The sequence below is a fragment of the Dasypus novemcinctus genome, chromosome 9 (genome assembly GCF_030445035.2).
Source record: "Dasypus novemcinctus isolate mDasNov1 chromosome 9, mDasNov1.1.hap2, whole genome shotgun sequence".
Classification (NCBI taxonomy): Eukaryota; Metazoa; Chordata; class Mammalia; order Cingulata; family Dasypodidae; genus Dasypus; species Dasypus novemcinctus.
This window is the reverse complement of record NC_080681.1, coordinates 31,093,304-31,113,901: the sequence shown is the minus strand read 5'-3', so window position 1 is coordinate 31,113,901 and position 20,598 is coordinate 31,093,304. Positions and strand designations below refer to the sequence as shown.

Genomic DNA, 20,598 nt, shown 5'->3' with positions numbered 1-20,598 from the left:
ATCACTTACATTTGGTTGGCCGTTAAATTTCTTCTTCTATGGGTGGCCTATTTATAAGATGAATGGTTACAGATGTTTTACATCCAGCTCTTTGCATGGGCCATTTTAGGTTTCAAAGATACGTCACTTTTGAGCTCTTAATCCTTGTATATAGTAACTCAAGATTCTTTATGAATTTTTAAAACATAATTAAAATAGAGCTGTCAGTTAAAAGAGCTGAATGTTCTTCTTTCTCTAATTTTTTTTTTCTCCTGCCCTGCCTTCCTTACTTTGTTGAGAAAGTAAGGGCAGAGAGGAAAGGATGCACCATAATGTGATACTCTCTCCTGAAGTCAGGTTTCCTTCTTTCTCCTACCTGACTGACTCCCACACGTTTCTTGGCTCCAGAGTTGCTCCCTGTGGGACTCATGGTGGGAGCCACCTCTGCTTAACCATAAAGTCCTCTGAGTGTCAGACTGGCACCCCTGTTGCAGATTCCACTCGCCAACAGGCATACATAGGGGATGAGAAACCCTGTGGGTGGCTCCGGTCATGCAGCTGATGGTCAAAGAGATGGGCACCAGTGCCTACTTTGTAAACAATCCAGGGCCCTCCCACCCATGGTTTATAGAAACTGAACTCTCACCATCCCTTGAAGCTCTGAAGATCATGCTCAGGGTAGTTTATTTCAACAGCATGAGCATCCTTTGGAGAAAGCTCTTTATTTGGGGAAAGTCGCCTCCCCCCTTTCTTAAAATTAACCCTTGAAATAAAAATCATGACAGTGCTGAGAAAACTTGAAGTCATGTATATACCTCTTTAGGAGTTCTATTTTAAGACAGGGAACTTTGATACACTCATGCAGCAAAGCAGCTGGGGATTTCAGGGCCCACGTCCTCCCTCTCAGCCTGTCTGAGGCCACTCCGGACATGAGTCTATTCGTGGCAGAAAGCCTGTGTGGCAGGAGTTGAGAATGACTCTTCTCCCCCTTTACGTCACACATGCACAAACTTCTGAATTTAGGAGGGAGAAAGAGAAGCAAGAGGGAGTGATCATTAATAAAGGTTGGCAATCCTTTTCTGCAAAACTTCTTGGGAGGCCACAGTTTTATCTCAGGTCATACTGTCACAGAAAGAAATGCAACCAAAGAAAACTTTAAAGACTGGGACCCAGGCAGGGAAGTCGCAATGAAACCATGGACTGCTGCAGGGCAAGGACCCTGTATTGTTTACCTCTTCTGCAAGTCCAGAGCCAAAGGGCTTTGCACACAGTAGGTATTGAATAAGAACCTGTGGGTAGTTAATTAATGCTCCATCTAACTACCTTCCTAGAGCTGTGTGGGTGGGGGACTGTAAAAAGAAAGAAGTCCTCCTTCTTGTTTATATCCTTTTTCTTCCACAAGGCAGACGTTGTTGCTAATATTAGACTACCAAGGTCATCAAGGGTTCATTTTTACAACATCCCAAGGATTCAGGTCTTTTTGTTCGTTTGTTTTTGTTTTTTTATTTATTTCTCTCCCCTTCCTCCCCCCTCCCCGTTGTCTGTTCTCTGTGTCTATTTACTGCATGTTCTTTTTGTCTGCTTCCGTGTCTATTTGCTGTGTGTTTCTTTTTGTCAGCGGCACGGGAATCTGTGTTTCTTTTTGTTGCGTCATCTTGCTGTGTCAGCTCTCCGTGTGTGCGGCACCATTCTTGGGCAGGAAGAACTTTCTTTCACACTGGGTGACTCTCCTTACGGGGTGCACTCTTTGCGCATGGGCCCCCCCCCCACGCGGGGGACACCCCTGCATGGCACAGCACCCCCTGCGCGCATCAGCACTGCGCATGGGCCAGCTCCACACGGGTCAAGGAGGCCCGGGGTTTGAACCGCGGACCTCCCATGTGGTAGACGGACGCCCTAACCACTGGGCCAAGTCCGCTTCCCCAAGGATTCAGTTTTTGACAACATGAGGGGCAGAGATCTTTTCATCCACCACACAAAAGACATTCACATGTCCCTGAGCAGCCACCACCCCCACCCCCACTTAGGAGTCTGGTTCCTTCTTTCCATCTCTTTCTCTTTCTCAGTCTCTTTCCAGTCCAGGGAGTAGTGAACTCCTGAGACCTGAATTCACTATATAGAAGGCCCCACTTCAGTGTTTAGCCTTCACTACGGCTCCAATTCCGCTTTCCCAGACTTCTCTAGGGGCAGGGAGTATGGGTGGTTGGAGACACAGAGGAGTGGGTATTGTACACAACACACAACCCCCCAAAATAAAGCAGTCCTATCTTCTATTTGCTATCCTCTCTCTTTCTTTTTCTCTCTGTCTCTCTTCACAGGGAAGAGGCATTGCTGACAGGGAGAATATGGGCAATATGCCAACAAAATCAAATGCCGTCAAAATCCAGTCTACATCTTTAATGAAGATTAAGATTTTCCTTTTCAAAATATCTGCCATGTTCCACTTAAGTAAAAAGTCTTATAAACATTAGGAAGCTCTGATTTCAGTCTGTGTGTTGCTCATTGATTGACTGCCTCACTGGACGATTGCTTGTGCTAAATGAACAAACTAGAAGTCTACACGAACTAACCACCCCCTCCCCAAGTACATGTGACCGAAAACACTTTCTTAAGATGCTCATGACCCTCCACTAATAATCCCAGGCCATGAGTATTGTACTCAGATCCATCCCATTCCTCTCTGGACTTCCTAGGATACTGTAGCTCAACATCTTAATTGTTTCACTCTCCTGGGTCCAGGGACCTTCCATGCTTGTTTCCTCCCTAAATCTCTTAACTCTCAAAAATATTCCTAGCACTTTTACATGCATTTTCACATGTCAGCATTTAATTCTCACAAGTACCCTGGGAGGAGACAGGGACTCAGTCATCCATTTATTCAAAAGCACTAATCAAGGGCTAAGAATCAGGCCAGGCACTGGAGAGATGGAGATGGCGAAGGCATACCACCTGCGCTTGTGGAGCTCACGGACCACCGAGGGAATGGACAATGTACCCACAATTGCTCAGTAGGAAAGGTGCTGTGATTGGAGGATACTGATGTGGGCTATGGGTGGAAGGCTCTTTGTCTCTTCAGAGATAACTAAGCTGTTTGACTTGTGAGTGTGGAACGGTAAGAGGCTGCAGTCCTGCCCTTAGGGACAGTGGCAGCGGCTCCAGTCCCAGGAAATGTTTAACAATGCAAGGGCGATAAACTTTAAGTATTTAGGGAAAATGCAAAAAGTAAATATGCTAAAAGCTTATCTAGAATGTCTGGAGTCCATGCTAAAAGCTTACCTAAGATGTGGAAGAGATATATGCTAATTGAAGCCTATTGAGAACTGAAACAAAGGGACCATTTGGCCTTTCCTCTCTGTATAAAAGGAATTCAAAAATCTTGTTCGGGGCTCGGGATCCAAACAGAAAGCTCCCGAGTCCGGCCGGCCGTCAATAAACCATTTTTCCTTCTCAAAATCATTCCTGAGTCCTGGCCTCTCCATACTCAAATAATTGAACTTCTCTTAAATTCCACAACAATACCACGTGTTCAGGGAGCAGAGAGGGCCCACTGTGGCTCAGAGGACCTGAGAGGTTTCCAGAGGATGATAATGCACCTCAGTCCTGATGGGTAAGTAGGGGGAGGGAAGACAAAGGAGGAGGCCAGAGGAATGCCAGGCGAGGAGGCAGGGCATTCAAGTTAGAAAAGAGAAAGTGTGACCATGTGTGGCCCAATGAGCAGCTGAGTGTGGCTGGAGGGAGAGCGTAAAGTGGGGAGTGGAAGGTAGGCAGGAGATGACGCAAGAGAGGAACTCGGAGCCAGATGACAGGCAAGTATATTTCACAGAGTTTGGATTTTACCCTAAGAAACTGGTCATCGCAAAGGTTCATGACATGACTTACACTTTAGAAGGAGTAATCAGGCAGTGGGGACGATGGACTGGGGATGCTAAGCCAGGAAGTTGTGGAAGTGGTCCAGGAGAGAGATGGGATTTCAATTTGGAGCAGGGCAATAGAGATTGGGAGTAGGGGTGGATTCAAAAGATATTTAAGAGGACTCTGTAGGACTTGGAATGAAATGAATGAGGGAGGTGTGTGTGGAGGGAAGATTTGGGGTTTATGTTCATGGCTAGATGATGGTGCCATTCACCAAGTAGGCCTAGGAAGATCAACAGGTGTGGAGAGAAAGGTGAGCAGATGGACTGGGCATGCAGAGCTCTAGGGGCCTGTGAATCATCCAGATAGATGCTGGGATCAGGAAGTCAGGGAGAGATCTGGTTTGGCAATATGGATTTGGATGACCCAGCATCCTGGCAGCAGTTGATGTCACACGAGTGTGTGAGATCAAATGCAGAAGTCTGATGTCATTTGACAGATGAGGAAACTAAGGCTGGCCACCGTCTCACAGCTGGTGCAAGGCTTAGAACCCCTTCCTCTGTGATGCTCTCCATTACTGGTCACTAGCTTTATGTTTCTATAAGACTATCTTAGGGTTATTATGGCTTACAGTTTTTATGTGTGTGACTTTCCACACTAGAAATTGATCTCTTTCTGTACAGACTTAGGCCTCATACTAAGCTCCAGGCCCCTACCTCGGCGCCTGGCATGTTGTGCATGATCTATGCATATGGGCTGAATCAGGCTGGGAAAAAACGTACACCCTCAGGCAAGCTTTGGGCCCACAGTGGTGCTTCTGGTCATGTGACTACTGTTTCAGCAGAGCTGTGAGGTCAAATGACTCAGCAGAAATTTGCAGGGCAAATGACAGGAAATAGCTTCAAGAGCAGACCCTGTTAACTGATCTAAAACACATGTGCCTGGAGCCCAGTGCGGGTGTGGGGGAGGTTTTTGTGGCCATGCCACGGGTCTGCAGAGACGCTGCCCACAGGAGGTTCTGTTGCTTCATGGCCTCCCGCCAAGGCGCTGGGAAGGCCTGCAAAGCCGTGTGCCCCGCGTGCATCAGCCCCTAAGATCTCCATCTGCCCACTTTTTCCAGATCATCAAATTTTGCCCTTATTGGTACCCAAACTTTTAAAAAGTAAAACCCATTCTGACAAAATAGTTCCCCAAAGGAACAACGCTAGCCCCTGCTTTTCCACCTTCTTAAACTGTCGTGTTATATGACCTCTTGATAGCTCTGTGCTGACAGAGTGTCACCACCCCAGCACTGGAGCGCTAAGAAGCAGTTTCAACTTCAGGTAATAATAATAATGACAACATTAATCATCGATACCATTCATGAGCTTTCCCGATGCCTATGTGCCCAGCACCCAGCAAGGCACTCTGCCTACATGTTAGCAGACACTCCAGGTGTCGCAGCTGTCGAGAGGATTTGATGATCACAGTATTGAAGACCAGAATGCAAGACTCTTCTGAGAAGAAAGTTTTATTAACAGCCGGCTGAGCCCAGCAGACTTATGTCTGAAGACTGAGCCCTGAGCAGGGTTTTCAGGTTGCCTTTATACAGGAGATGCATGGGGTAGGGCCAGGAGAGGATTTGGCACGAAAGTATGAGGGGGGTTTTCATTTTTTTTTCTTAAGGATTTATTTATTTTAATTTATTTCTGTCCCCTTCCCCCCCATTGTCTGCTCTCTGTGTCCTTTCGCTGTGTGTTCTGTGTCCACTTGCACCCTTGGTGACACCGGGAAACTGCGTCTCTTTTTTGTTGTGTCATCTTGCTACATCAGCTCTCTGTGTAAGCAGTGCCATTACTGGGCGGGTTGCACTTTTTTCGCACAGAGCGGCTCTTGCAGGGCATATTCCCTGTGCACGGGGCACCCCCATGTTGGGGCGCCCCTGCGTGGCAGGGCACTCCTTGCGCACGGCAGCTCTGCGCATGGACCAGCTTACCACACGGGTCAGGAGGCCCTGGGCCTCCCATATGGTAGGCAGATGCTCTACCAGTTGAGCCCCGCTTCCCGGGGAAGGGCCGGGGGGGTGGTTCTTATACTGCTAGGTTTCTGTTTCTTGGAGCCTAGGGGCTTTTCCAGGAGCCAGACAAGCCTTAAGACACACACAGCCCATATCATTCCAGAATACACACAGAGCCCATGTCATGGGCTCTGGGCTTCTAAGTTCTTGGCTATGTTGCATAAAAGAATTTAAGGACATGCCATAGAGATATACAAGGGAGTTATTAAAAAAACAAGAAAATGAGAAATGAGGTGGGTACACAACCCAAGACATGGGTTGAGGGCATGCACATGGGGCCCCAGGTTAGGCCTTTAAGACCTGTCCTCCCACTCCCCTTTCCTAATGTTGGGGAGGGGCCCCAGCTGTGTGCTCTTCTGATTGCTTGCTTTATGATCCCTGCCTGTTAGCTCTCTGGGGACCATTGGGAAGCCTATTTGGAGATATTCGGGGCTTCTCCTTGACCTAAAAGAGTTCCAGATGGGACCTCATGGCCAGGGCCTCGCAGCATCTTTCCAGCTTTTTTCTTAGTAGCAGGGGATTTCCAAGTGCAGTCTCACAGCCGTGTTCTCTGCCGGGTCCCAGCCTCCTTCCCTCATTCCCTGTATTAACCTGCCTCATGTACATTCTTTCATTTTTGCTTCATAACTTCCCTAAGAGGTCAGTGTTACTGTTCCCAATTTCCAGGTGTGGAACTGAGGAGCAGGAAGATTCAGTGAATTGTCCAAGGTTGCACGTCAGGTTAAATAATGCAGGCAGACTCAGAGTCCACACTGGCAACTGTGTCCTCGTAATGAGCCTGAGATTCAGCGACCAGCCCATCCTCATTTACCCAGGACTTTCCTGGCTTTACCTCCGATATTTCTCAGTTCCAAACCAGGACAAATGATCCTCCTAGCCTGAGGGTGAGAAAGACTCACTGCTTCCAACAGTCCCCTCCTAGCCAGGATAGTAACTAACACATCAAACCAGCAAGCCAGGATAGTAACTAACACATCAAACCAGCAAGTCCAGGTTCTTCTGCAGCACTAGACAGGGGATCAGGGGCTCCCTAAAGCAGTTATGAATGTAGCTCCCCTTTCAGGAATACGTGTTCATCATTCGTGGGTGCCTTCATTTCCTAGGGCTGCAGGAACAAAGTACCACAAACTGGGGGGCTTAAAACAATCGTACTTTATTCTCTCACGGTTCTGGAGGCTGGAAGTCTGCAAGCAAGGTGTCGGCAGGCATCTGGAGCCTGCAGGGGAGAATCCAGCCCTCCTCTTCGAGCGCCTGGGGTTTCCCGGCAATCCTTGGCAGTCCTCGGCTTGCAGGTGCATCTCTGCTCAGTCTCCACGAGGCCTTCTTTTCTGTCTCCATCTTCACCTGGCACCCTCCCTGTGTCCTTGCCGTGTCTCCTCTCCAGTCATGTTAGACGAGGGCCCCCTAGTCCGACTTGGCCACATTTTCACTGATATCTTCAAAGACCTTATTTCCAAATAAGGTCACATTCACAGGCTTTAGGACTTGAGCTTGCCTTTTGGGGGGACACGATTCAACCAAAACAGTAGGGAGGAGAAACTTCTATGAAGAAAAATAATGAATTTCATTCTTTATAGTCAAAACAAGAGACCAGCTGCATGCACTTATCATGGGCAATTTTCTAAGACAGACTATATTTTGTGAGGCAAGTCAAAGAGCTTCTTTAGATAATAAAGATCAAAGAAACCCCTCGTTCCTAGGGAACAGCATCTGCCGTGCACTATTTGGTTTCGCATGTCAGCTCGCTGAAATGGGAATCTGGTCTTGGGGTATGGACATGGGTCTCAGGACCTGGGATTTTGCCTGCATGGAAACCTCAAGGGAGAAAGAGAGAAAGCAAGAGAGAGAGAGAGAAAGAGAAAGAGAGAGAGAGAAAGAAAAGGTTTTATTGAGTAGACCCACAATGGAGAAGGTTGCATACTTCCACAGAATCAGCTGCAAGCACAAACCTGAGCTAAACGCCATCATATTCTATTCCTAGTTTATTTCAGTGGCATTTTAGTTTACCTTCCAAACTAGTATGTATCCTAGGCAGTGTCCACACAGCCTCTGGGACCCCTTCCTTAGCCTGCCTGGACCTCTGCCCTACAGAAAGGCTTTGTGACAGGCCTTTTCTACTTCTGCGACTGGGGGAGACTGAGGTTAATGGCTGTCTGGCCTCCAGAACAGCGGGTTGCTGTCTTTGGAAAGCGTTGCTTCCCCATGACATTAAGCACTCCTTTGAGAGTTCAAGATTAATTTCCAGGCAAAACAAAGTGCGTGGCTTTCTGCCTTGCTTTTTGCATCTGCACAAGCCAGGACACAGTCTTGGCAAGAAAGAGTGAACATTTTAGGGCCGGGGAGCAGGCGGAGGAACGCTGGTTGGCCTAATGGCAAGGGAGGGCAACTGCCCTCTCCCAGAAGGCCTTGGTTTATCTTGGACTTGCCGTGCAGCGGCCTCCTGCAGGAACCCGGCGGAGAGCCCTTCCCCCGGGGATGCCCCGGAGGCCTGCGGATCTCACCAGCTTCCTCCTCGCAGGGATTCGCGGGCTCCAAGCACGACAGCGGGCATTTGAAGGGGCAGTGGAACTAATCTTCAATGAGTTAAATGACTCCTCGAGGAATTAGAGACCAAGCAACTTGAGGTTGCCAGAAAAGATGATGAATTTGTTTTTCTAAAAAAAAACAAAAAATGTTCCGTGGAAAATTATAAAAGTGTTTTTAAAGAACAATGAGGTCCACACTCTTGTTAATTTTATTTTTCATTTTCCTCTTAAATCCAACTTATGTTTACTACTTCAGAAATGCTTATTAGAGTGAAAAGATAAACATCCTTTCTCCCTCAAAACCAAAGCTGGTCTGTTTTCTTTTATAGGAACCTCTGTAGGGTAGACTGCGATGCCCTCGTTTAGGTGACCTGGTCCTGCTGTAGCTCTGTCTCCACCAGCGCTATTCTTTAGCCTGTGCTTTGCCCACTGTCACCTACCTGACCCATTCATGGCTGCTGAAATCTCTGTGGGAAATTTCTGCAAATTGCCTTCGACACAGTATTGAAGGCCTGTACAAATACCATCATACTCTGGAGGAATTCTAGGTGGATTTGGCTATGACCCAGAGCAAAATTAGGCCCTGAAACAACCTCTCATTGCAAGGGCCTAATAAAATGTGGCAAACCCCACTACTTCTTTTGCATTCAATGAACTCAATGCCCAAATAGGAAAACCTGCTCAGAACATCCAATTCATGGGAATATGGGAAGAACATGCTTTCCAAAGATGATAAATTTAGAAATTTTAAGCCATTTCCAAACTAATGGGATCTCATTGCAAAATAAGGAGATCAAAAGCAACCATAATTTTAGAGTTCAGTTGTGCAAGGCATTAAGTTCCAAAACACTGATGACATCCTGAAAGTTAAAATATGCCAAAGCTATGGCCCCTTGTAAATGGATCTACAGAGGAAAAGCTTTAAAAACCCTGTTCTTCGGTTCTTTACATTCAGTATAAGGCAAGCTAGATATTTCCTCAAGCTTACAACAGCCCTTTTAAAGAAATTGTTCTTATATGGTAGCTCTTTGTTACTAATTTCTGTTCATCTTCATTAAAGGACCTATTTTGTGGGAAATGCCATGATAGTCCAGAAATGACCAAAGCTAATAGGCTCGGCCTCCAGTAGCTTCCAATCCAGAAGGGGAGAATAGAATTTGGATCGATGGAGTCTGACAGCCTGAGTTAGGAGCTCTAATACTTGTTATGTTTGTTTGCCTTCACAAAATCAAGTCCACTGTCTCCTCCTTCAACACTCTTCTGCACTGGCTGCCCATACCGTGTCTTGAGCTCTTCTTTCTCAGTCTCCTTTGCCCACATTTCTCTTAGTGTTAAAATCTGGCACGCCCAAGACTCTATCCTTGGACCTCGGCCTTACCTTTTCTTTTTACTTTCTTTGCTCATACTATCTGGTTTCATGACTTTAAATATTAACTACACATTGATGATACCCCCTGATCTCTAAATTCCCATATCGACCTGCCTGTTTGACTTCTCCATTTGAGAGTCTAAGAGCGGGTCAAACGTAAAACGATTCCAAACTGAGCTCCTGCTCTCATTCCTCCCCAGCTTTCTTCTCCTGCATTTTTTATTCTTGTCGACAAATAGCCACTCCATCAGTGGCAGATTTTATTTTCTAAAAATAAATTCCACAACAATTTTTCCAGGACTCTTGACACTCCCCCATCAAAATATGGAATCTATTTCCCTCTCTTGGAATCTTGGCAGAACTTTGCAATTACCTTGATGAATGGAATGTGGTAGATAAGAACCAAGATTTCCAAGGATAGGTTGTAAAAGTTGATAAAGCTCCTGCCTGGCTTACTGTCTTTCTTGCACTCACAAATGCACCTTGGAACCCAGGCACCCTGCTGTGGGGAAGCCAAGCAGCCACCTGGAGAGGCCACATGTAGGTGCCAGGACCACAGCCCAGCTGAGGTACCAGGAAATAATCAGCATCCTGTGAGGGAGAAAACTTTCCAGGGATGCCAACGCCCAACCTTGAAGCTACCTCAGCTGGCACCAAGTGAAAGCAGAGGCAAGCTGTTCCCTCAGAATCCTGCCCAAATTGGCGATTTGTGAGCAAAATGAATATTGCCATTGTTTATGTCACTACATTAGAGAGTGGTTTGTTATGGAGCGGTAGAAACCTGAAACACCATTTGTACAGTCGCTCAGGCCCAAAATCTTGCAGTCATCCTTGCCACCTCTCTTTCTCTCCTACCCACTTTCCAACCTGTCAGAAAATCATAATAAAATACATCCAGAATCTGACCTCTTCTCATGCCTGCCGTCGCTACCACCTGGCCCAACCGTTCCCCACCATACCTGGTGTGAGGTGTGGAAATAGCTTCCTAGTTAGCCTCCCTGCTTCCTCCCTCGTTCCCTTTCACTCCAGTTCTGAGCAGAGCAGAGCGATTGTATGACAATGTAGGTTGGATCACATTAACTCTCTGTTCAGAAGTTCAAATGGCTGTTCACATTACCACCCTACCCTTCACAACCTTTCTGTCTTTATTTCCTACTATTCTACCCCTCACTAACTGCCCCAGGTCCCATTAGCCTCCCTAATGCTCTCTGTGTATACCAGGTTTGCTCCTACCTCAGGGCCTCTCACATGGCTCGCTCCCTTACCCTTCAAGTCTTTGCCACCTTTTGCATGAGGCCTTCCCCAGCTGCACTACCCCTTCCCGCCTCACCACCTAACGTGCTGTATTTTGCTTATTTATTGGCTTATTGCTTGCCACCCCACACACTGCCCCTTCACTCACAGAACACATAGTAGGTTATTAGCTCCACGGGGACAGGGATTTCTGTCTCTTTTACTTACTGGTGCACTTTACTCACTCCAGCGTCTTAAACAGTACCTAGTTGGCACATAGAAGACTATTGATAAATCTGTGTTGAATAAATGAATAGGATTAAGTGTTTGGGGTTGAAGTAAAAAAAAATCTAGGTAGCCATGGGAGAATTTTTTTAATCTAGCTTCTATATCAAGTAATAACCATTAGGATACGTTCAGCAACAATAACAGAATACCCAAAAAAAACAATAAGAAAACATATTATCTTTTGACAGAAGATGTCTTGAGCTTGGTGTTTCCATGGTCAAGTATTTCAGTGCCCGGATGGTTTCCATCTTTATCTTCCTTTCCCACATGCTCTTCATACAATGTGACTGATGATCCTTCCACCAAAAGGTGGGGTCTGTGTTCTCTTCTCTCAAATCCACGTAGGGATTGTGACTTTTCCGATCAGTAGACTAAGACAATCATGATACTATGTTACTTCTGAAGCTACCTGACATAAAGGATACAGCTTCCTCCTACTTCTCACTCTCTCAGGATGCTCACCTTTGGAACCCAACCACAATGCTGTGTGGAATCCCAGATTACATGGAGAGGCCCACATGGAGAGAACCAAGACTCTCCTCCAGCTTATAGCACTAAACTGCCAGCTCTGTGAGTGAACCCTCTTGGAGTGAATCCTCCAGCCCCACTCAAGCCATTAGATAATTGCAGCTCCAACCAACGTGGGATCACAGCCTCAAGAGACACCCCAAGTCAGAACTGTTCTAAATTCCTGCCTCAAAAAAACCTTGGGAGATAATAAATGATTATTTGAAGCTGCCTCAGTTGTTTTAAGCCACTAAGTTTGTGGTGATTTGTTAGGCAGCATTGGATGTCTAATATACTTAACATATTGGCTTTTGTCCTTGCGTTTGTCTCTTTATAACTAAAGCATTGCTGCTATAGCTCCTGACACCACAGCATCATTTCAGGAAAATGTGACGATGTTCTAGGAGCAGACTTCAATTATACTTATAATAGACATTGAGCAACTAGAATCTTCTGAATTCACAGGATTATGTCTCTAAGAGCCACAGAACTGGCTAGTTTTATATGCAGTTCAAGCAAGGGCAGGCTGGTACTCTAAACTATTTTAGACAATCCACATATCTTTGCCACTACTAGTCTCACCAATGGAATTCCATTTGTAACATCCTTTATGCTGATTAAAAGCCACTAATTTCATCATTGGAAACCCATTTCTAGCATAATTTTGCCAAACAGCAGAACCTCTGCTGTTGTTCAGAAATGAAAATCAGGAAAGCTCTTGGAACAGCTTTTCTGAAGGCAGGCCTTCCGATCAGAATGGTGGCTTACCCCCTAGGTTGTGAATTCTGACTGTACCTAGGGTGTGATGTAATCTGGAACACATGCATGAGATCATACCACCTGTGATAAAGAACCTTAAAGTACATTACAGACATTATAGCACCCAGCTTGGCTCTCATACCTCAAGTTCATTCCCACCTCCCCTTCCAAGCACCACCTTAAATCTCCCTATTAATTTTCATCCCTTCTGAAGAACCCCACTCACCCAAACACAGGGGTGGGATTTCCTTTCTGATACTCCTCCAGTCTGAGCTGTAGTCACCCTTTGTTAGCTCTGGGATCAGCTAACTGCCCATTTCCCCTAAACAGGCAGTAATCTTTGTAGGCAGTTCATTCCAAACCTATGTTCCGGAGGGACATAAACTCTATTTCTTTAATTGCCTAGTAAATTCAATTAGAGGCAGTAATTCCCATTATGGTAGAGGATAGGGTTTGGCCCTTTGGGCTCTACCAAACTAAGACCAGGACTGTGTTCCTCCTAATGGCTGCCTTCTGGTTTTTACAGAAGAGATATTGAAAAGATCCAAATAGCATTAAACTCCCTCCAAGTACCTATGTTCTCAGTCTCCATCAAGAGGTGGGTAGGAAACAGAAAACTATTTCCTCAGTGGCAGGAATCCACCACGGTTTATCAAGACAAGTGTCCACATGGGCGTTTACTAAGGAAGCTGACCCGGGCAGCACAGGGGCTGTGATGAGCAACCCAGGAGAGAGCCCTGTAATCTAGGTCCCCCACTGCCAACGCTGGGATAGTAGACATACTCCCTAACCTTTCCTGACCCTTACATTTCTCATCTATAAAACAAAAGTTCTTATGCATCCTCCTGGAGGGACAGGCTCGCTCTGGCTACCTGGAGTTGCTACTTCTGGAGAAATCTGGCAGTGCTACTTTCTTCATTTCCCCCATTTTTCCCACCTCTACCCTTTTCCTTCCATCTCTTCCTCTTTTCCCTTATTATTTCTTTGCCTTCTCTTCCCTTCTTTCTTTCCACACTTATTGAGTATCTACTATCTGTAGCCACTTTCGTAGACCTCAGAACAGTCCCTGCACTCAAGAAGTTCACCATTTAGTGAAGAACATATCATCATAATAATAATTACCATGATTTTAATGAAAACGAATATTAAAATGTTAATCACTAATGTTTCCTGAGCTTTCGCTATGTTCTTCATACCATGCTAAGTGCTTTTCAGACATCAGCTCACTTCATTTAATTCTCACAGCACCCCTAGTGGAAGGAACAGTTATTACTCCAGTCTGGTTTTCAGAGAAGTCAGGTGACTTAACTTCAAATCCCACAACTCTTATTAAAACAAACAAAAAAGTAACAATGCAATATCTCAAGTGCTACCATAGTGGCATGTGCAAAAAGCAGTGAGAATCGGTTGAGGCAGAGACAAAGGATCTCTCCCCACATGAAATGAAAAAGATTCTTCAAAGAGATACCATTGGAAAATATAAGGACTTTACCTAATGGAGTCTGACTACAAGATTACATTAACTCATGGCACAGAAAGGGGGTTAAAAAATATCAGTCATCCAATAATATCACAATAAAGGAAAGTACTTAAGTATTCATGAAGCTATACATTAACGTAGATGTTGCATCATTTTTTTTTTGCCAAAAAAAACTACTTCATGATTTCATTTCTTGCTTCATTTCCTGCTTTCTGCTAAATGATGCCTCCTAAATTTGTCAAAGAGATATGAGAGTTCTCTTTTAGTCTCCTGTCCACCTTCCGCAAGTTTCCACTCCAATCATTTGTTATCACATGGTTATTTTCCGGAATTGAGTATGCGAGCGTAATTTACTGCTTAAGAACTTTTCTAGAACAGATCAGGGGAAACCCCTTTGCTTTCTAGGAACATTGGCAGGTATGTGAAGGCCTTAGGTGACTGGTGCCTTGTGTTAGTTGTGGCTTTGATTTATATACCCAGCGACATAGTTCAGGGTTCAAAGGTATGGAACTGTGATGTTGTGATGGTTTGAAGTTCTTTTATGAAGCCCAAAAAAGAAAAAAGATTGTTTTTGAACTAATCCCTTCCTGTGGGTGTTAGACCCTTTTGATTGGACTGTGTCAGTGAGGCTTGACTCAGACTGAGACTCCACCCTCTTGCTGGGTCTGATATAAATGGAGACACACAGAAGAAAAGGAAACTGCCATGCTGATCCTGCATGTGAGAGAGGGGACTGCGGAAAACAGAGAAACCCAGAGGGCTGAGAAAGGTGCCAGAGTCTGCAACCAACAGAGCACAGAGACCAGGAAAGAGGCCACCAACGGGCTGCACCTATGGGTACAGTTCAAGGCGCAGGAGACACACCCTGCCATATGCCTGCTAGCTCACAGCTGAACTTGGGAAGTAAGAGGAGGCCTGGCAGGAGACAAGCTCTGTGCCTGGTTGTGCAGAGCTGAGCTCCAGGAGCTGGGCTCTGAATGGCGGTGAACCTGCAGGGGAAGGCAGTCACCTGGGCAGATATTGCCACCATCTTGCTCCACCACGTGGCAGCTGACTTTCGTGAGAACACATCTCTGATGGTGCCTTCATTTGGTTATTTTATGGCCTCAGAACTGTAAGCTTTTACCCCAAATAAATTCTCTTTTATAAAAAGCCAACCCATTTCTGGTGCTTTGCATTGGCTGACCTTTGGCAAAGTATGAGAGATGTTTTTGTTGCTCAGCATCGGTGACCTCCTCTTTGGATAACAGGAGCTCAATTTTTCCTGGAGAACTATTCCTCCCCTCCTCTTAGTCCAAGTACTTGAGAGTGGTTACCTGACTCAGGTTTGGCCATTCAAGGCTCATTTATCACAATATTAACCACCTGGGCCGATGAGCATTAGCCTTGGGATGTTCAGTAGTTCACTTCAATAACGAAGGGATGTGAGTTTAGAGGTACAGGTGCCTCTTGTTGCTATTACTTGAGGAGAACCTACCTGAAAACAAAACTAACACAGTCAGTGTTTATACCCAGGCTGGCTGATGTCCTTCATAGCTTTCTTCTTGTCCACACATGAAGCTTCTACTGTCCCTGAGAGTAGAGACTACCAGAGGAGTCCCTAGTGGGGACACAGCGATTACTGATGCTGCTTTTATTCAACAGGTCGGTGCTGTCCTTCATTCTTACCCCAATTTCCCACATCCCACAACCCTGCAAAAACCCTACTTAAAAACTGCTCTCTTGTCTTAGTGCCATATTTTTGCTTCCAGTACTCCTTGTCCCCTGCCAAGTCTTGCTAGCCTCTTTGCAGAACTGTCCCTTCATCCCAACAGCACATCTATGAAGTCAGTTTGGAACCCAGGGACTCTCAGAGCTAATATCAACCCCTCCATCAGCAGAGTGATCCACTTTATGGTCTGAAACCTAAGCCTTCCCCTGGGGTCCCCTGAGGTCCCAGGGTTCTTCATGCAGAACAACAAGGTGCCAGGTTTCCATCTGGATATCTGTGGCCTCAACACCGGTACAATCTGAGCCTGCCTCCTGCTCATACCTACCCCAAGCTCCCGGAGAGCAAATGAGAATGCCTGAAAGAGTTCTCACCGAGAATGTACCTTCAAACCTGGATCAGTGCTGGTTGTTATATGTGATGGGCCAGTCATCTCCCAGAGCTGATTAAACAGCACCATGTCCAACCCTGTGGTCTCCTGGGATGATGCCTTGATTTGCTCCAGTTCACCTGCAGCTTACTGAAGGTTGCGATTGCTCGTACCCGCCATGATGCTTCTGGGTTACATTCTGTTCAGCCAAAGCATCTGAGATATTCTGATCTTCCTGGGCTACTTAAGGAAGTGTCATAGCTGGCACAGTGCAGTCTATAAACGCCAAGACTACATTTCTGATTCTACCCATCCTACCTGTTAGGAATAAAGCCCATGGGAAGCGGACTCGGCCCAGTGGATAGGGCGTCCGTCTACCACATGGGAGGTCTGTGGTTCAAACCCCGGGCCTCCTTGACCCGTGTGGAGCTGGCCCATGCATAGTGCTGATGTGCACAAGGAGTGCCGTGCCACGCAGGGGTGTCTCCCGCGTAGGGGAGCCCCACACGCAAGGAGTGCACCCCGTAAGGAGAGATGCCCAGAGCAAAAGAAAGTGCAGCCTGCCCAGGAATGGCACCGCACACACAGAGAGCTGACGCAGCAAGATGACGCAACAAAAAGAGACATAGATTCCCATGCTGCTGACAACAACAGAAGCGGACAAAGAAGAACACGTAGCAAATAGACACAGAGAACAGACAACTGTGGGGGAGGGTGGGTAGGGAAGAGAAAGAAATAAAAATAAATCTTTAAAAAAAAAGAATAAAGCCCATTTCCAGTCTCCTAGCAATGCCTTATGATGGACAAATTGCAGAACCACCACAGTTAAACCAAAGTTTTAGGCAGGTTTGTATTTTCCAAGAATTGTATTAGCCAATTCTTGGGACTCAGAAGATTTTTTCCCACAGAAACAGCTTCATAGAACAGGTTGCCTGGTACCTTTTCCTTCACACTGAGTCCTAACTGAGCTTGACTGGCTTGAGAGTTTCAGGTTTCTCGAGCACTATGAAAGGGCTTGGGAAGGAAAGGGGCGATGGTGACCCTGCCATGCACATGGAACGAACCACCGGCACAGTGGATTTCCAGCCAAGCCAGATGGTAAGAAAGAAGCTACGTTCTTCTACTTCCTGACTGCTATGATAGAAACTTCCGGGTGAGTTCACCTGGACTCTGTTTACCTCTGTAACATTTGCTTAGTTCCTTAAGTAGCTGAACACTCTGCTGTAAGACTACTTGTGGAATGGCGTTTACCTATTTACCTAGCTTATCTCCTTACTCCCTCATTTATTCACCCAGAGCACCCCAAATTTTCCTAAATTTAAAGAAATATTTGCTAATATCATTAATAGCTAGTATTCATGTGCTTATTTTTCCTTATAAGTGGTTCCAGAGGACTCTTCCTCCCTCTTGGATCATGCTTTCATGTTTGTGTGTGTGTGTGATTTTAATCAATAATAAAAATAAAAACCTTTTCCCTACAGAGAGAAAAACAATTAACTTTAAGAAAATTAAGTCTCTAAAACATTTTATACGTCCTCCATATTCTTTCTTAAAAGGCTTTTTATGTATCTGGATAAAAACTTGCCTGACCTTCTCTTTTTAATTTGCAAAATACCCACAGTATAAACCAGTGACATCTCAATGGCCTCATTTGATTTTGAGTGTACTTAGAACAGGGAGTGTCTTCAGTTCTGTTGAGGAGTATGTGATGAAAGTTAGACCAAAAAATAACAGTAAAATAAAAGCCAACAGCTATGCAGATATTGCTCAAACACTGGTCCAGGCTTTCTCTACAGGGATGGCACATTTTTCTGTTGACCTAGCACCAGAAAAAGCAACGTTATCTTCTAAAGATACAAATGAGCTGTTTCTGGAATACATCTATACAGATCATGGGAGGGGAAATTAGATTTGTTATATTTGGGAATAATAAATTTGACCTAGACATGTGTAGAAGATAAAAAATTCCATCGCCATAGCTTTTATTCCCATGGAGAGTACTTCCAAAAGGTCACTAGAAGGAGTTCAGAGAATCAATGTTGGTAAACAGCATCCCTCTTTCCTCCCAGTAGCAAGGGCAGCTGTGCTCCAAACCCCAGTGCCAGAAACTTGAGACTGGGCTCTGGCCAGCCTGCCCGGAGTCCAGTCTGTCCCCTTAACTGTGCCCCTGGTGCCAAGCGTGGAGAGGGGAGATGAAGATGCCTGGGTCTTTTCTTTCTCACCCTTCCATGGGAATGGGATGTAGAGGTACAAACAGTAGAGAAATGAACAAGAGTTCCCTTGCCCCTTTTAGAAGTCTAAACTTAGAGAACAGAACTTAATGTCCAATAGGAGACAGCAGCTCACGGTCAAGGGACCTTCATCCAGGAGCACGTGTGCCTTCCCGTCTTCAGATGTCACCTTTTCTGGATTGGAGGGTCTACCGTCAGCGTGGATTTAACTTCTGATCTGCCACTTTCTAGCTATGTGGCCTTGGCCAAGTAACTGAGCCTCACTCTTCTCATTCATAGAATTGGGAATAGTATACATTCTACTACATAAGCTGTTGTGAGGATTAAATAGCATTTGGACAGTATAACAGGGACACCACAACCGGCATTTAGCCAAAAATGGGGACTAGAATTGTGGTGGATATTATCTGTGTTTTACTTAAGTGAAATTACAAAGACTATACATTCTTCCCCAGATTAGAGCAAATGTTTTTCCTCTTAAGCCCAAGACTTCCAGAGATTTAGCAGCTTATTGGATGCCCTGTACACAGCATGATGGTCTCTGGGAGAGTTCCAGCCTCTGTGTGAGGTGCTGTGCTAGACTCTGGAAACATGCTTGCTTTCTTCTATCTGTTCAAGAATGAGTGATGTCACTGCCCCATTCCTTTCAATACAAACACAGAAGTCATGGAGGGTATCCTGCAGAGTTTCCCCAAACATTTTTTGTGCATTTCCAGCAAGCTGACATTGCAACCCTAGCACATAAAGAGTTAGGCAATACTTTCCTTAAATACCACCTACGTAAACAGCACTGTGCTTTGGTGACAAAGCCATGCAGGGTTGGGGGAAAGAATGCAATAACATACTCAGGGCTGGATGTCAGGAGGGCTGGTAGATGGAGCACTGAGCTGGGCGAGACAAGCCTGCCTCTGGGTCTGTCCCTCCACTCAACAGCTGTGTGGTCTCAGGCACTGCATTCCAAGTCTCTGGGCCTGTATTCTCAGGTGTAAAATGCAGGGGTGGGTTAAGTGATGCTGAGAGCCTTTCAGTCTCTGCTCCAGGGAGGGTGGAGAATGGAGACTTGGGAAGATGTGAGACAAGTAGAGCAATTTTCTCAGCATTCCACATCGTAAGAAGGCTAGACTAGAGCAAAGCGCACTTAGAGAGTTTAAGTGCCCACGTTTCCATCTAGGTTTGTTTAAGTGTTTTAAAGCCTTGAACTATGAGCTTTTGCTTCATTTGTAGGAAGGAACTAGTTACACAAACATTAACTCTCTGGAACAGAAATGAGGGCTAAACATTATCGAATGCCAAGCCTGTTAGGAAACTTTAGAAGGAAATGGGCTATTGATGGGTTGATTATGACAAAGGCACCTAACCAAGCCTGAGCTGGGAAAGAGGCTTTACCTCCCAGGTTGGAGTAAAATGATCTCGATGGAAATCTGAGCCTTATTGTTTTTCACCTGTAAATAAAACCCTGTCCACACCCCGTTTTACAAGAAGAATCAATGTCAACCTAAGCACACCAGCCTTGCAAGGAAAACAAGTCAGCCTGTGTTCTAAGAAGCAAGCTGAACGGAGGGCGTGCCTCCCCACCCTCCAGAGAAGCCACCACCCCAAACTAGTGACAGCTCCTTCCTCCACAAGTGTGCTGCCCACTGGACTTTTCCACCGAGACTCCAGACACCAGTGTCTGTGGGAGGCTGGCCTCGCTGCCCTTTCCATTCTGAGATCCTGGGAGGCCCCCCAAAGTTCAGCCCACCCACTCTCCCTGGCCCTGGTCACCCCGCCCTAGCTCCCACCTCTCTTGGCAAAAGGGATTTCCATGTTTTGGAAAGACCCTGAAATGAATCATAAATCTGAAATCACAGATCTCTCTTGGGATCCCTATTGCGGGACGGAGCTGGAAACAAGTTGCCTTCTCACCCCCCACTGGTGTCAGCTAACCAGGAGTTTGATTTCTCAAAAACATACGGGTGACCACTCCTACAGGCATTTCAAGGGAGAAAGTTTCCGGAAAGACAGAGAAAGCCCATTCTCACCTGGAACAAATGTCACCAAACACTGCTTCCATTATTGGGAACAAATAGTAACCATTAAAGCCTGCCCACAACACAAGAAAACAGTCAGAGATGGATTCCAAACTTGCTGGGGGGTTTCTCATGCTTCCCTAGTTCTCTGTCCTAGAACAGCTCTTGTTTTGCTGGCTAATTGGTGCTTGTCCTTCAAGACTCTCTGGAGACCAGGAAGCACTCCCTGCTT

General features: G+C 45.8%; 2 long non-coding RNA genes across 5 annotated transcripts in view; both read right to left on the bottom strand.

Moving 5' to 3' along the window:
- LOC101415512 (uncharacterized) overlaps positions 1 to 20,598 on the bottom strand; it is a 111,538-nt gene that overhangs the window by 80,162 nt on the left and 10,778 nt on the right. The window lies entirely within an intron of this gene.
- Positions 7,017 to 20,593, bottom strand: LOC139439654 (uncharacterized). The gene is made up of 2 exons (XR_011649627.1): positions 20,379 to 20,593; positions 7,017 to 7,429 (listed from the first exon to the last, which is right to left on the bottom strand). It is a non-coding gene; the product is annotated as an uncharacterized lncRNA (long non-coding RNA).